This window comes from Elephas maximus, chromosome 23 (assembly GCF_024166365.1).
Source record: "Elephas maximus indicus isolate mEleMax1 chromosome 23, mEleMax1 primary haplotype, whole genome shotgun sequence".
Lineage (NCBI taxonomy): Eukaryota > Metazoa > Chordata > Mammalia > Proboscidea > Elephantidae > Elephas > Elephas maximus.
In genome coordinates, this window is record NC_064841.1 from 5341462 (window position 1) to 5355364 (window position 13903).

The window sequence follows — 13903 nt, forward strand, 5'->3', positions numbered from 1 at the left end:
CTGAATCCAGTTTCAATTTCTGGCAGTTCCCTGTTGAGGTACTGCTGCAAGTTTGTCTTCAGCCCTCCTCAAACCATGTCTCCAACTCTCCCATCCTCATCTTGCTCCTTCTTAATCTCACTGGGTTGCATTAGGGTCTCAGGACTTTCCTTTTACCATACGCAAAGCACCCACTCACTGGGAAGGGTCTGATGGCTGTAGAATCATGGAACATTAGACCTGGAAGAAATCTTAGATTATCTTGTTCAATCTTTCTCATTTTACGAGTAAACTAAAGACCAAAAAACCCCAAAACCTGTCAAGTCAATTCTAACTCACAGTGACCCTATAGAACAGAGTAGAACTGCCCCATAGGGGTTTCCAAGGAGTGCCTCTGGAATTCAAACTGCCAACCTGTTGGCTAGTAGCCATAGCTCTTAACCACTATGCCACCAGGGTTTTGAACTGAAGACCAGAGAGGCCAATTTACTTGTCTGAAATTATCTGCATGGAGTCACTGTAAGTTGGTCGTGGACTTGGTGGCAGCAGCTAACAACTCAAAATTTCTGCACTAAATCAGAAAATGGAGGAGTCCTGGTGGTGCAGTGGTTAAGCACTCAGCTGCATATTGAAAGGCTGGCAGTTTGAACCCACCAGCTGCTCCACAGGAGAAAGATGAGGCAGTCTGCTTCCATAAAGATTTACAATCTTGGAAACCCTTTTGGGCAGTTCAACTCTGTCCTATAGGGTCACAGTGAGTCTGAAGATACTCGTTGACAATGGATTTAGTTTTTTGTATAAGGTAAAAAGCCTGTGGAAAATTAGTGATCCATCTTAGCCATTAGTATTTCATTTAAAGCACTAAAAAATGCCTCCAGTTAAAGAGAAAAATCTTTAATAACAGGGTTTCAATTTTCAGCATGCCCAGAGGGAGGACATCTGCAGGTCAAAGAGGCTGTCTTAGAGCTGAGAAACCATGAAATTTTTCTGTAAGGATTCGGAATGTTTGTCTTGCCCTTCCCACCCCAAAGTGAAGATATGATATGGAGTTCTGTTCCAGGAATCGGTAACCCATGACCTAGTGGCCCAAAGTAATTTTAAGTGGCTAACCGAAACATTGGAGCCCTGGTAGTGCAGTGGTTCAGAGCTTGACTGCTAACCAAAAGGTGGGCAGTTTGAATCCTCCAGCCGCTCCTCTGAAACCCTGTGGGGTAGTTCTACTCTGTCCTGCAGTGTCACTATGAGTCTATGCTATGAGTTGGAATCCACTTGACAGCAACGGGCTTTTTTGTTTGTTTGTTTATGTGAATCATGATAATTTTTCCTTCTTTGACATGATTTATTTTGCTCTCTTTTCAGATCAAATTGACTAAATAAATTTTTTCTTTACCTAGAATTTAAGAATTATAAAGCAGTTTTTTGTTTTTTAATAATGCTGTCCTATCCTTGATTTTCTTGAATAATTTTTACTCTGGTCATGGTGTATATTCATTTTCTTCTTTTATCGTCCAATAAATTTGAATTAAACTTGCTAGTGATTTATCAAAGATGGCAACATCTTTATTCATAAATGAGATAAGCCTCAGTGTCTGTTTTCTGTGGGAGGCAGATGGTGTAGAGGTTAATTGGTTGTCTTCTAAATCAAGACACCTGGGTTCCATCTAGCTCCATCATTCACTAACTGGCGAATATTGGGGTATTAGTTTTGTAAGTTTTGTCATCTGTAAAAAGAGAATGATAATGATATATATCCTGTAAGCATTTTGTGAGAATTAAATGAATTTCTGTTCCTTGACCAATATGTTAGTCCTTGGTACACAGTAAGCCTCTTTTAAGTTTAGATATTTTTATGTTATTTTGGCCGGGTTTTGGTATCACTATGCTAGCCTCATAAAATACACTTGGACGTAATCCGTCTTTTTTTTTTACAATCTGGAAACATTTATAAGGCAGAAAAAATATTTATTCCTTGGGGATTTGAAATAGCTCAGTTATGAAATCATCCGGAACCTATGTCTTTTGTGTGGGATAGCGCTTTGACAAGCTCACATTTTCTACCTCTTCATGAATTCCTTTGGCTATTTACTTTGTTTCTAGAAAATTGCACATTAAGATTTTTCAAATGTATCAGCATGGAGTTTTTGCTTTCAACTGGTTTTTTGTGTTTGTTTTTGTTCATTTTGTGGCATTTTTCAGAGTCAGGTTGTGATTTTATTTATCAACCTGTTCTTCATTTTGTTTTCCTTCTTCAATTCACTCTGGTTCCCCACCCCCCTTCCCTTAGGTTGTTCATTTTCCAGTTTGTTAAGTCAAGTGCTGAGTTTGCTCTCTGGCATAATGCTGGCAAATTTCTTCAGAAGTGTAAAGGACTGGTTAAGAGATGATTAGTGTATTACGTTTATATTTTATTTGTTATGATTCCATCCCCATTCATTTATCTATTCATTCACAAGTACTTATTTAGAAGAAAACCTTGTCCAGGGTGCTGGCGGTGGGGATGGGGTGGTGATCAAAACACTGTCATTGCCTTCAAGGAGAAAAACCGAAACCAAAACCAAATCCACTGCCATTGAGTCAATTCCGACTCATAGCGACCCTATAGGGCAGGGTAGAACTGCCCCATGTGGTTCCAAGGAGCGCCTGGTGGATTCGAACTGCCAATCTTTTGGTTAGCAGCTGTAGCTCTTAACTCCTGCGCCACCAGGGTTTTCAAGGAGAAAAACGTGGTGGTTTAATGCCCTTTGTGGAGCAGGAGCTGTTTTTCCCTCTTTCTTGGGTCTGAACTGTTAGAATTCTACTGTGGAGCACGATGTATCAATTAGTATCAGGCACTGTTAGTAACAAATTCAACAATTTAAACTTGCTATGTACATGTATGACTATTACGATCATTTACATGTACATGTATGACTATTACGATCATTTACATGTACATGTATGACTATTACGATCATTTACATGAGTTTTGTATGAGTTCTTCTTGACTACCTATCTATAGATGCATGCTAGAATATACAGTAGCTCTTAAGAAAACTTGATCTGGGCTTTCTAGACTAAGATGGGGGAGAGTTGCATCACAGAAGCTTCCTTCTCCTCATATTAAAAAACTAAAATAAAAAATAAGTTTAAGATGGCAATAACTACAGACACACACTGAAGAATAATTTAGTATGGCCAAGGGAGTCAAACGAATGGCTTTTATAATCAAGCCAGGAGGAGAGGCAGAGTATGACAGGCATGGTAAAGATTCTCTACCCCATCTGTCATGGGTTGAATTGTGTCCCCCTCAAAATTATGTTGAAGTTCTAGCCCCTGGTACCTGTGAGCGTGACCTTGTTTGGAAATAGGGTCTTTGAAGATGTTATCAGTCGATAAGGGATCGTACCAGAGTAAACAAAAAAACCAAACCCGTTATTGTCAAGTTGATTCTGACTCATTGTGACCCTACAGGACAGAGTAGAACTGCTCCATAGGGTTTCTAAGGGTTTCTAAGGAGAGGCTGGTGGATTTGAACTGCCGACCTTTTGGTTAGCAGTTGAACTCTTAACCACTGGGCCACCACGGCTACATACCAGAGTACGGTGGGTTCCAGTCCAAACCGAGTGGCATTCTATAAAAGAGACACAGAGACAGACAAATGTGCTGTATCTGCAAGTCAAAAAATGCCTAGAGTTGCTAGGGGTTGAGAGAAGACAAGAAATAATCTTCCCCTAGAACCTTCTGAGAGAGAGTGTGGCCTGCGGAACCCTGGAATCTGGCCTCCAGAACCTCCAGGCAGACAATAAATTTCTGTCACCCAATTTGTGGTACTATGTTACAGCAGCCCTAAAAAATGAATACACCATCCATCCCATAAGCAGGATGGGGAAAGAAGATGAATTAAATCTTGAAAAATATCACAGATCTCCGCCCCTTTGGTTCTGTTGGTTCATAGGGTCACTATGAGTCAGCACCAACCTGATGGCATCTAGCAACAACACCACTTCTTTAGTCCTCTTCTGTCCCACACACACTCATCACGATTTAAAGAAAAATGAACAAGGGCCTGCGTGCTCCGTGTGGGGAAAACACACAAACCTTCTGAGGGTATAAAATAGAAACTGCTTTCTATCAACACACCAGAGGTGGTCAAGCTCAGCAGGGCTCACCTGCTGGGGCGTAAGCAAGACTGGGAAGTCTGAGAAATTACAGTGATCATCCAAATTGATTGAGCTTTAAAAGCACTTAGGGATTTAGTACATTGTGGTTGTTAGTTGCCATCATGTCAATTCCGACTCCTGTTGACTGCGTGTGTGCAGAGTAGAACTGCTTCACAGGATTTTCGGAAGCAGATCGCTAGGCATTGGGGGTAGGTTTGAACGACTGACCTTTCTGCTAGTGGTCAGGTGCTTAGCCATTTTTGCCACTCGGGAACTGCTAGGGATTCAGTATAAAAGGTGCCAAAAGAGAAAATAAAGCAAAGCCATCTGAGGGAAAAGATACTTGGCAAACTCGAGGTGAAATCCCATTTCCCGTTCTATAAACCAACCATTTATAGTTTTTTAAAAAAGAAAAACTTGAGTGAGAGGGGAATGAGAGTAGCCACTGGCAAAAGACAGCAAATGAGAGAATTGAAGATCTGGGGACAATGAGCTACAGCCTAAGAGTTTTTTCATGCCAGTTGCCATCAAGTCAATTCCAAGTCACGGAGACCCCATGTGTGCCAGGGTAGAACTGTGCTCTGTGGGGTTTCCAGTGGTTGATTTTTTTGGGAGGAAGATTGCCAGGCCTTTCTTCTGAGGTTTCCTCTGGGTGGACTCAAATCACCAACCATTGAGCTGAGCAGTAACTGTCCTACCCAGGGACTCTACATGCTACAAGTAGCTTCGTGTTAATAAAAACAAACAAACAAACAAAAGAAAACAAACTGGCCTGATGAGGAGGGGTGAACTAGGGCAATACACTTAAAAAACAAGTACCTGAATCATATGTATACATCTTGATTAATTGGCAAAAAATGAACACACTCATGTGACTAGCGATCAGATAAAGAAGCAGAGCATTGTCAGTACCCCAGAGGCACTGTCTACCTCCCTAGGGCTTAGCCTTTATCTTAAACTCTAATTTCACAGGTTAGTTTTTGCACTTTATATAAATAGGGAACCATATAGGAGATTCTCTTTCTTGCACAACATTACGTGATATTCACCCATTGTGTGCATGTAGTTTTAGCTTTTCGTTCTCATTACTGTATGGTACGCCATGTGTGAACATACTACATTGATTTTCAATGGTATTGTTGAGGTATTTGAGCAGTTTCCTGTTTGGAAATGCAATGAACATATTTTGCATGTCTGTTGGTGAACACATGTTGGATATAGACCCAGAAGCTGAAATGCTGGGTCAAGGAGTATACATACGAGCAGCTTTAGTAGCCAGGTGCCTCCAAGCAGTTTTGCAAAATGGTTGAACTAATTTGTGGCAGCAATCTATGAGATTTTTTGATTGTTCCAGGTCCTTGCCAAGCTAGTCTTTTTTTTTTATCTTAGCCATACATTTATCAGCCATTTGGATATCTTCTTGTGTGAAGTACTCATTGAAAACTTGAGTCCATTTTTGAGTACACTGAATTAAAAAAAAAAAAAAGTATGAGAACAAATACCACAGCTTCAGCCAGACTGAGTCCAGCACAACTAGATGGTGCCTGGTGACCACCACTGACTGCTCTGACAGGGATCACAATAGGGGGTCTCAGGCAGAGCTGGAGAAATATGGAGAACAAAATTTTAACTCAAACACACACACACACACACACACACACACACACACAAAACGACCAGACTTACTGGTCTGACAGAGCCTGAAGAAACACCAAGAATGTGCCCCCGGACACTCTTTTAGTTCAGTAATGAAGTCATTCCTGAGGTTCACCCTTCAGCCAGAGATCAGACAGGCCCATAAAACAAAATGGGATTAAAGGGTCACACCAGCCCAGGGGCAAGGACTAGAAGGCAGGAGGGGACAGGAAAGCTGGTAATGGGAACACAAGGCCAAGAAGGGAGAGTGTTGACCTGTCGTGGGGTTATTAACCAATGTCATACAACAATATGTGTATGAGTTGTTTAATGAGAAACTAGTTTGCTCTGTAAACCTTCATCTAAAGTACAAAAAAAAAAAAGTGTCTTAGTAATAGGAAAGGAAGATCAGAAGAATGTATCAAAATTATACAGGAGCAAATATATGGTGTTGATAGAACAACTCAAATGAAAAATAATTAAGACTAAAAGAAATGGCGTAAAAGGTATATAAAAAGCACTACAATGAAAATGATTAAAGAAGGGAACAGAGTATAAAAACCAACAAACCAACAAACAAACCCCCATAGATAAAATGCATCCCATAAAAAGACCGAGCCAAAGAAATAAAGGAAATTCCACACAATGACAGATCTGACCACGGAAGAACTAAGAAGAACACGAATTCAGTAAAAAAGAGATTAAAAAAACAAAATGATAAGGCAATGTAAAGAGACAAAATGGGAGATGTTGGGGCCAAGGATACAAACGGGGGTGCTTAGTACAGAACTACTGAATAAAGTAGCATTAGCGAGGGTTAAAGTAGACGTGTTGAAAACAGAATTTCTGAAATGGAAAAAAGGCGTGGAATAATCAGAGTGATCTGATGGACAGAGAGCAGAGCCATAACTAAGGCCTGGTGGGCAGGGCGTGTGCCCTGGGTGCTGCTTGAGGAGGGTGCTAAGGAGTGCTTTCTATTGGCCATCACAGTTTCCTTCACCAGCTGTGAGAGATCATTCAGCAATTTAAAATGAATTGCCATAGGCCCTATTTCCCACAGATAAGCCCCCTGATACAGAGATTAAAGCAATTAGAGGGTGAGCAATAGATTGGAGAACAAATAACCACCATTCCACACCAAGATTATCGGTATAAATGAAAAAAAGAGAGTAAACATGGGAATAGAAAAAAGTGTCCACGAAAAGAATCATGAGTGCTTTTATAGAAAGAGGGAAGAACAGAAATTACAGATTAACAGGCCCACCAACTTCTAGGAAACACTGACAGAGGGATGTTCGTCACCAAGGAATATTGTGAAGAATTTATTGAACTTCGAGGACAGAGAATTCTGTGCGGATCTAGGTAGAAACGACCATATGCAGGAAACCTCAGACTTCCTCTGGTTCTGTGGTGAGACAATGCCTGTAGAGCTCTGATGGAAAGAACTAATTAAAAAAAAATTATGCAAACTGTGTTGTCATTTAAACATAAAGGCAAAAGATATCTTTAAACGAATGCAAAACCTTAGAAAATACAGTTTCTACTACTTCTCCACCCCTGGGTGGTGTGAACAGTTAACGTGCTCGGCTGCTAAGGTTGGTGGTTCAAGTCCACCCAGAGGCGCCTTGGAAGAAAGGCCTGGTGACCTACTTCTGAAAAATCCGCCACTGAAAGCCCTCTGGAGCACAGTTCTTGCGCTCTGACACGTATGGCATCACCGTGAGTCAGAGTCGACTGGACAGAAATTGATTTTTTCCTTTGTTTTTTTTTTACTGGTCTGAGCCGTGGTGGCATAGTGGTTAAGAGCTTGGCTGCTAACCAAAAGGGTGGCAGTTCGAATCCACTAGCCGCTCCACGGATACCCTGTGGGGCAGTTCTGCTCTGTCCTATAAAATCACTATGAGTCGGAAGAGACTCCACTGCAGCCAAGTTTTTTTGTTTGTTTATATCACTTAAAATAAAAATTAATAAATTAGACAAAAAAATCTCACCAGGCTGATGGAAGGAATGCCATACAGAAATTCTCATCCACTGTCCTGAACTCACCCCACAGAAAGACGAGCAGGTAGAGCTCTCAGTTCCTGAGTGTGTGCGGTTTGACCCTGCGAAGGAACTAGCCAGTGTGATTACTGGGACACGCAACTCCATTTCACCAGGTTCCCGAAACCCCTGAATCGAAACACTCTTTCGTTAAAATCACCTTTGAAGTAGAATTTTTGTAAAATGGCAAAGTCCAATTGCAAGAAAAATTTAAAAGTGGAATTTCAGTAAGAGTTTAGAGACATTTAGAAAGTTTTCGTTCCCCTCCCCATACCAGATTTGAGACACTACAATGCTATTGACATTCTTGCTTTCTCTCAGGCTCTAAATGTCCACACACACACAAAACCAAACCAGTTGCTGTCGAGTGGATTCTGATTTGTAGTGATACTACAGGACAGAGTATAATTGCCCCATAGCACTTCCAAAGAGCTGCTAGGTAGATTTGAACTGCCAGTCTTCTAGTTAGCAGCCGTAGTGCTTAATCACTGCACCATCACGACTCCTAATGGCCATACCTTTCAGTAATTTAATACATAGGCTTTGGGTCTTTGGCATTTAGGACATGGTTCTTTAGAATTTAAAACTTTCCATGTTCTTTTCTTTTCATCTCTGTCTTCTATTAAAATTGAATTCCCTCTTCATTCTTTTGATTCATTTTCTATGATGCTGCATAACTGCAGAGTGCACGTCTATTTAGACAGAGAACCTGGAGTTTGAATACAGTTTCCAAAAGGACTTTGGATAGGTTGATATGCCTTAAATACCCTGCAAGACCATCTGAACCAGCCTCTCAAAGATAAAAGTGAAAATTGCTTCTGTCTTGGTTGTTTATTTCTTATTAGTTTTAAGACAAATGAGATAAACATCTTGTGGAAGAATTCTTTTTTAAACTTATTTTAATAGATTTATTTAGATACAAAACAGCTCTGTAGTATAATAAATGCAACACAGATGTTCTTTATCCTTTCTTGTAATCCCTTTTTAAAATTTGCTGCAATAGAACTGGTCAAGAAAGCAAAGAATTTGTGGCTTTTAAAGGGTTGTGTCTTTTGTATGGTCTTTACTCTGGAATCAAATTTAAGGTCTTTGCTTCTACTGTATTTAATAGTGTCTGCCCAATATTAACTTCTTTTGTGTGTTTATAGCACTTATCACTCTCTGAAAATCATTTTTGGTACATTGTGTATCACATGTCTTGCCCACAGAATCACAGGTAAATTTCTCATCAAGCTAATTTAGGTTAAGCTTCAGAGTCCGTCACAGGTCTTGGTGAGAGCTAGGAGCTGAGTTCAGAGTGAGGAGGGGACCCCAGGCTACAATCAGGAAACCTTCCCACGTAGGCATTTCTGGTAAATTGTCTACGGACCTCTCAGAAGAAAGGGAGCTGAAATATCCAAAGCCCAGAAATGGGTTGAAATTTCTTCTCTTATTCTAAATATCCACTTTTGTATCAAATTTTGTATACTTAGTCTTGTAGTTTTTTGTTTCCCTTAAAGAAGTTTACATAATCTCTAAATTATGTACATTCAGATTCTAGAATTCTTGGATCTGTCACTGACTAGAATGTAAGCGCTGTGAAGAGGTCGTGTCTGCCATGCTTGCTTCTGTTCTAGAAGAGTGCCCAGCATACAGGGATGCTTCATAGTCTTTGCTGAATAAATGTTGACATGTGGAGGGTCAGAGAGAAGGAATTTTCAGCCAAGACAGCTGAAGTGAGGAAAAGGCTTGTTCCAGAGCTGTAGGAAACTCAGTGTGATTGGAAAACACGGAACGACAGGTAGAAGAAAAAGAGAAGCACTTGGAGATGTAGGCAGGGTCCAGGTGATACTAAGTGCATTGGAACATTTTAGGGATTGTGATGGTTAAGGCTGTGTGTCAACTTGGCTGGGCCGTGATCCTCAGTGGTTTGGCAGTTATGAGGTAGTTTGGCAGTCATGATGTAGTTTGGCAGTCATATGATGATATAATCACTTCCATGATGAGAGTTGATATAGTGTGATCACCTCCATGATGGGATCTACTGTGAGTAGCTGATCAGTTGAAAGGGAATTTTCTTGGGGGTGGGACCTCCAATACAGGTGAACTTTCTGGCAAAGCTTACAGGTTTTTGCTAACTTGGATCCTGCAGCTGGCCCCTGCTCATCTGAATTCCTGTTCTTGAGACTTGAGCTAGCCTCTGCAGCCTGGGAGCCAGGGGCCTGACATCTGAACTGTGGATCTTGGGCTCTTCAGCCCTGCAGCTAAGTGAGTCAGGAGAAGCCTCCAACCTGACTCATGAACTTGGGACTTTCCAGTCTCTACAACCAAGTGAGCCATTTCCTTGATGTAAATTTCTCTCTCTCTCTCTATGTATATATTGCACTGTTTTTGCTTCTCTAGAGAACCCAGCCTAAGATAGCATTTAAGCATGACTGGCTTTTTAAATAGATGACTGTGACTGCTGTGTAGAACATGGATTAGGAGGGGAGGGACAATAGTGACAGCAAGTCTCCAGAAGAGTGGCATTGGTGACAGAGACAAGAATGGTGGTCATAGAGATGGAGAGAAGTGAGGGGTTCAGGATGGATATGGGGGGTGGCCAAATCAGCAGCATTTTCTGGTGGACTAGATGTGGACAGTGAGCAAGAGGAATCTACAATAGTGCTTGGGATTTTGTCTTGAGGAAGATGTTCTTGAAGCCCTGGTGGCTCACTGATTAAGCACTATGGCTGCTAACCAAAAGGTTGACAGTTCAGATTCACTAGCTGATCTTGGAAACCCTATGGGATAGTTCTACTCTGTCCTGTAGGTTCACCATGAGTCCCAATTTACTAGACAGTTGCGGGTAAGATGTTCTTTGTTATGTTGCACAATCTTGGGGGAAAATACAAATATAGAGTCTATGTAGCAACCAGTATGACCATGTTCTTCCTTCATAACAGAAATTTATACTTCAATGGCAGATTTCCCCTCGTGCTTTGAGCTATAGATTGAAAACAAGCTAGCACCAGTCTTGCATTGACTTTTTTCTAAAATATAAATTCTGGATAAATAGTTCCTTAAAATTCCTGATTCATGACAAAGCCTATCAAACCTCCTTGCACATATGTCCTCTGCTTTATTCCCCTGTTACTACGAATACTTTATTTTGCTGCTGTTTATGGATGACCCTTACTCTTGGCACTGGATCTGACCCCCATCTTCATTTGCCTCTTCAAGAGCATGGGTTATGGGGCTGTTTCTTCCCATTCTTTCATCATCGATATTTTCTTCTTCTCTAGATCATCAGCTTCATCAAATAAACCTGTTTAATCTCCCCTCCAGCTATCACCTCGTTCTTCCCCTGTTCCTCACAGCTAAGGTGCTGTCTTCTGTACTCACTGTCCCCATTTCCTGTCCTAGTCTCTCCTGAACCCAGTCTAATGAGGCTACTTTGCTCCCGAATTTCACCCAAACCATTCTTATCAAGACCATCAAGGAGCTCTGCGTTGCCAGACCTAATGGTTATTTCTCAATAGTCATCTCATTTGATCTCCAGCAGCATTTGACGTAGTAGATCAGTCCCACCTTCTTGAAAACACTTTTTTTCCTTGGACTCTAGAATATTCCTTTCTCATGGTTTTCCCGCCTCACTCATTGCATCTTTTCAGTCTCCTTTGATGGTTCTTCCTCATCTTTCTGATCTCTAAACAATGGAGGTCTTCAGGGTTCAGTCCTCTGACCTGTTCTCTTCCCATCTCCATTTTCCATGATTTCATTTAGTCTCGTGGTTTTAATATCATCAATATAATGATATGTTATTTTATAAATGATACCACCACCCACCTTTCAGTTTGTTGCACTGAGGTGGCTTGTGTGTTGCCGTGATGCTGGTAGCTATGCCATTGCTATTTCAAATGTCAGCAGGGTCACCCATGGTGGCCACATTTCAGCAGAGCTTCTAGATTAAGACATATGAGGGAGAAAGGCTGGACCATCTACAAAAATTAGCCAATGAAAACCCTATAGATCACAACAGAATATTGTCCAATACAGTGCAGAAAGATGAGCCCCCAGATTGGAAGGCACTACACAATATAGCAGGACAATGAACTCAAACACAGCAATGATGATGAGGATGGTGCAAGACCAGGCAATGTTTTGTTCTTGTATACTTAAGGTGAAATCACCATGAGACAGAGCCAACTGGACAGCAACTAACAACAATAACATGTAATGATAACCTGCCAGCAGCAGAATGTTGAAGGCACAAGCTCTGGAGCCAGACTCCTGGCTTTGAACGTTGCCTCCACCACTTACTAACTTTTAAAATATAGGAAAATTGCTTAACTCCTCTATGTCTCAACTCCTTCATCAGTAAAATAGGCATAATTATAGTATCTCCCTATCAAGTATTGTGAGAATTTATACTGGTCAGATTTAACCAGGAAAACATAAACCATTTCAAGTATTTGCAACAAAAGTAATAGTGCATTTAGGTAGCGACACAAGGGATTCAAAGAGCCGAGAAACCAACCAGGGGATGGTGAGGAGAATTGGATATTAGTAACAGCACTAAGCCACCACCATTACTTGGAGGGACAAATCAAGACTTACCATCTATTCAAGACAGAGTGGTATTGGCATAAGGGTATATGCATACATCAAAGCAACAGAAAGTCCAGAAACAGACCCTCGCGTATATGGTCGATTGAATTTTGAAATGGTGTCAAGGTAACTCAATGAGGAAAGTGAATTATTTTCAATGTATGACACTGAAAAAACTGGATATCTACTTGGAAAAAAATAAACCTCACACCATATTTAAAAATTAGCTTAAAGTCAATTACAGACCTAAACTTTAAAGCTAAAACTACAAAACTTGTAGAAGAGAACACAGGAGAAAATTTTTTGCAGCTTTAGTGTAGGCAAAGACTTCTGGCACATAAAAACAAACCATAGAAGAAATCTGATGAATCGGACCTTGTCTTCCTCTGGGTTCTTTAGAAGAGCAAAGCCAGTGAGACATGTACATATATGTGTATGTGTCGGTAGAGAAAGACTCACAGCGATCCCATAGGACAGAGTAGGACTGCCCCATAGGGTTTCCAAGGAGTGGCAGGTGGATTTGAACTGGCAACCTCTCAGTTAGCTCTTAACCACTGAGTCACCAGGTCTCAAAGAGAGAGAAAGAGAAAGATTTATTTCAAGGGATTGGCTTACATAATTGTGGGGCTGGCGGGTCCAAAATCCATAGTTCAGGCAGCAGGCCAGAGACTTCTGCAAGCTTACACCACATGATCGGAGGTCAGGCAATGAGAAGAGTACAAGGTCCAGAGAGAGCAAGTTTTGCCAGAACATCCACTAATATACTAGAGGCAGACCACACCCCCGAGAAAATGCCCCTTTCAGCTGATTCGTTGATCGCGTCAGATCACATCATAGAAGTTGTTTACATTCCATTCCATTACAGAACAGCGACCAGTTCAGTACCTGTCAAACCACGGAGGATCATAGCCTAGTCAAGTGGACACAAAAAATTAACCACCACAGCCTTCAGCACAGTTAAAATGTCTGCAATTAAGCCTTCGGTTGCTAACCAAAAAGTCATCAGTTTGAATCTACCAAGGCTGTAAGTCTTTACGGAAGCAGACTGCCACATCATTCTGAAGAATGAATGATGGGTTTGAACCACTGACCCTTCTGTTAACAGTTGAGCTCTTAGCTACTGCACCATCAGAGCTGATGGAATGTGAGAGAGTTGGAAATTCGTTTTGTTTCCTCCTATATCTGTAACATCTGGAATGGAAACTTCCATGTAATAAGCACTCAATAAATATTTACTGAACAGTCAATGTATTCCATCTGAAGGCATATGTCAAACACAAACACACTATATTTTCTTTGATCTGAACTGTAGTATCTCTCTTTATGGCATGAAGTTTTATTTTTACTCTGTCTTCATTCCCTAAAACAATCACTCTTTCCTCCATCACTTCATTGCGTGACTTTGCTGGAGTTAGAACGTGTATGGTACGAATGCTTCAACAGGCCTTCCATCATGGTTTCCTTCCCACTGAGCCTGTGGACTCAGTCCTGCTCTACCCAGAACTCCAAACAGACACCACTAATTAATTGGACTTAAGGGG

At 41.0% G+C, this 13903-nt stretch overlaps 1 protein-coding gene across 1 annotated transcript in view; it reads right to left on the reverse strand.

The window, feature by feature from the left end:
- Positions 1–13071, reverse strand: part of MME (membrane metalloendopeptidase) — a 134536-nt gene extending 121465 nt beyond the window's left edge. Inside the window, exon 1 of the mRNA XM_049867423.1 lies at positions 12978–13071. The gene's annotated coding sequence lies outside the window, so the exon portion shown is untranslated. The remainder of the gene's footprint in view (positions 1–12977) is intronic.
- Positions 13072–13903: the final 832 nt, after the last annotated feature.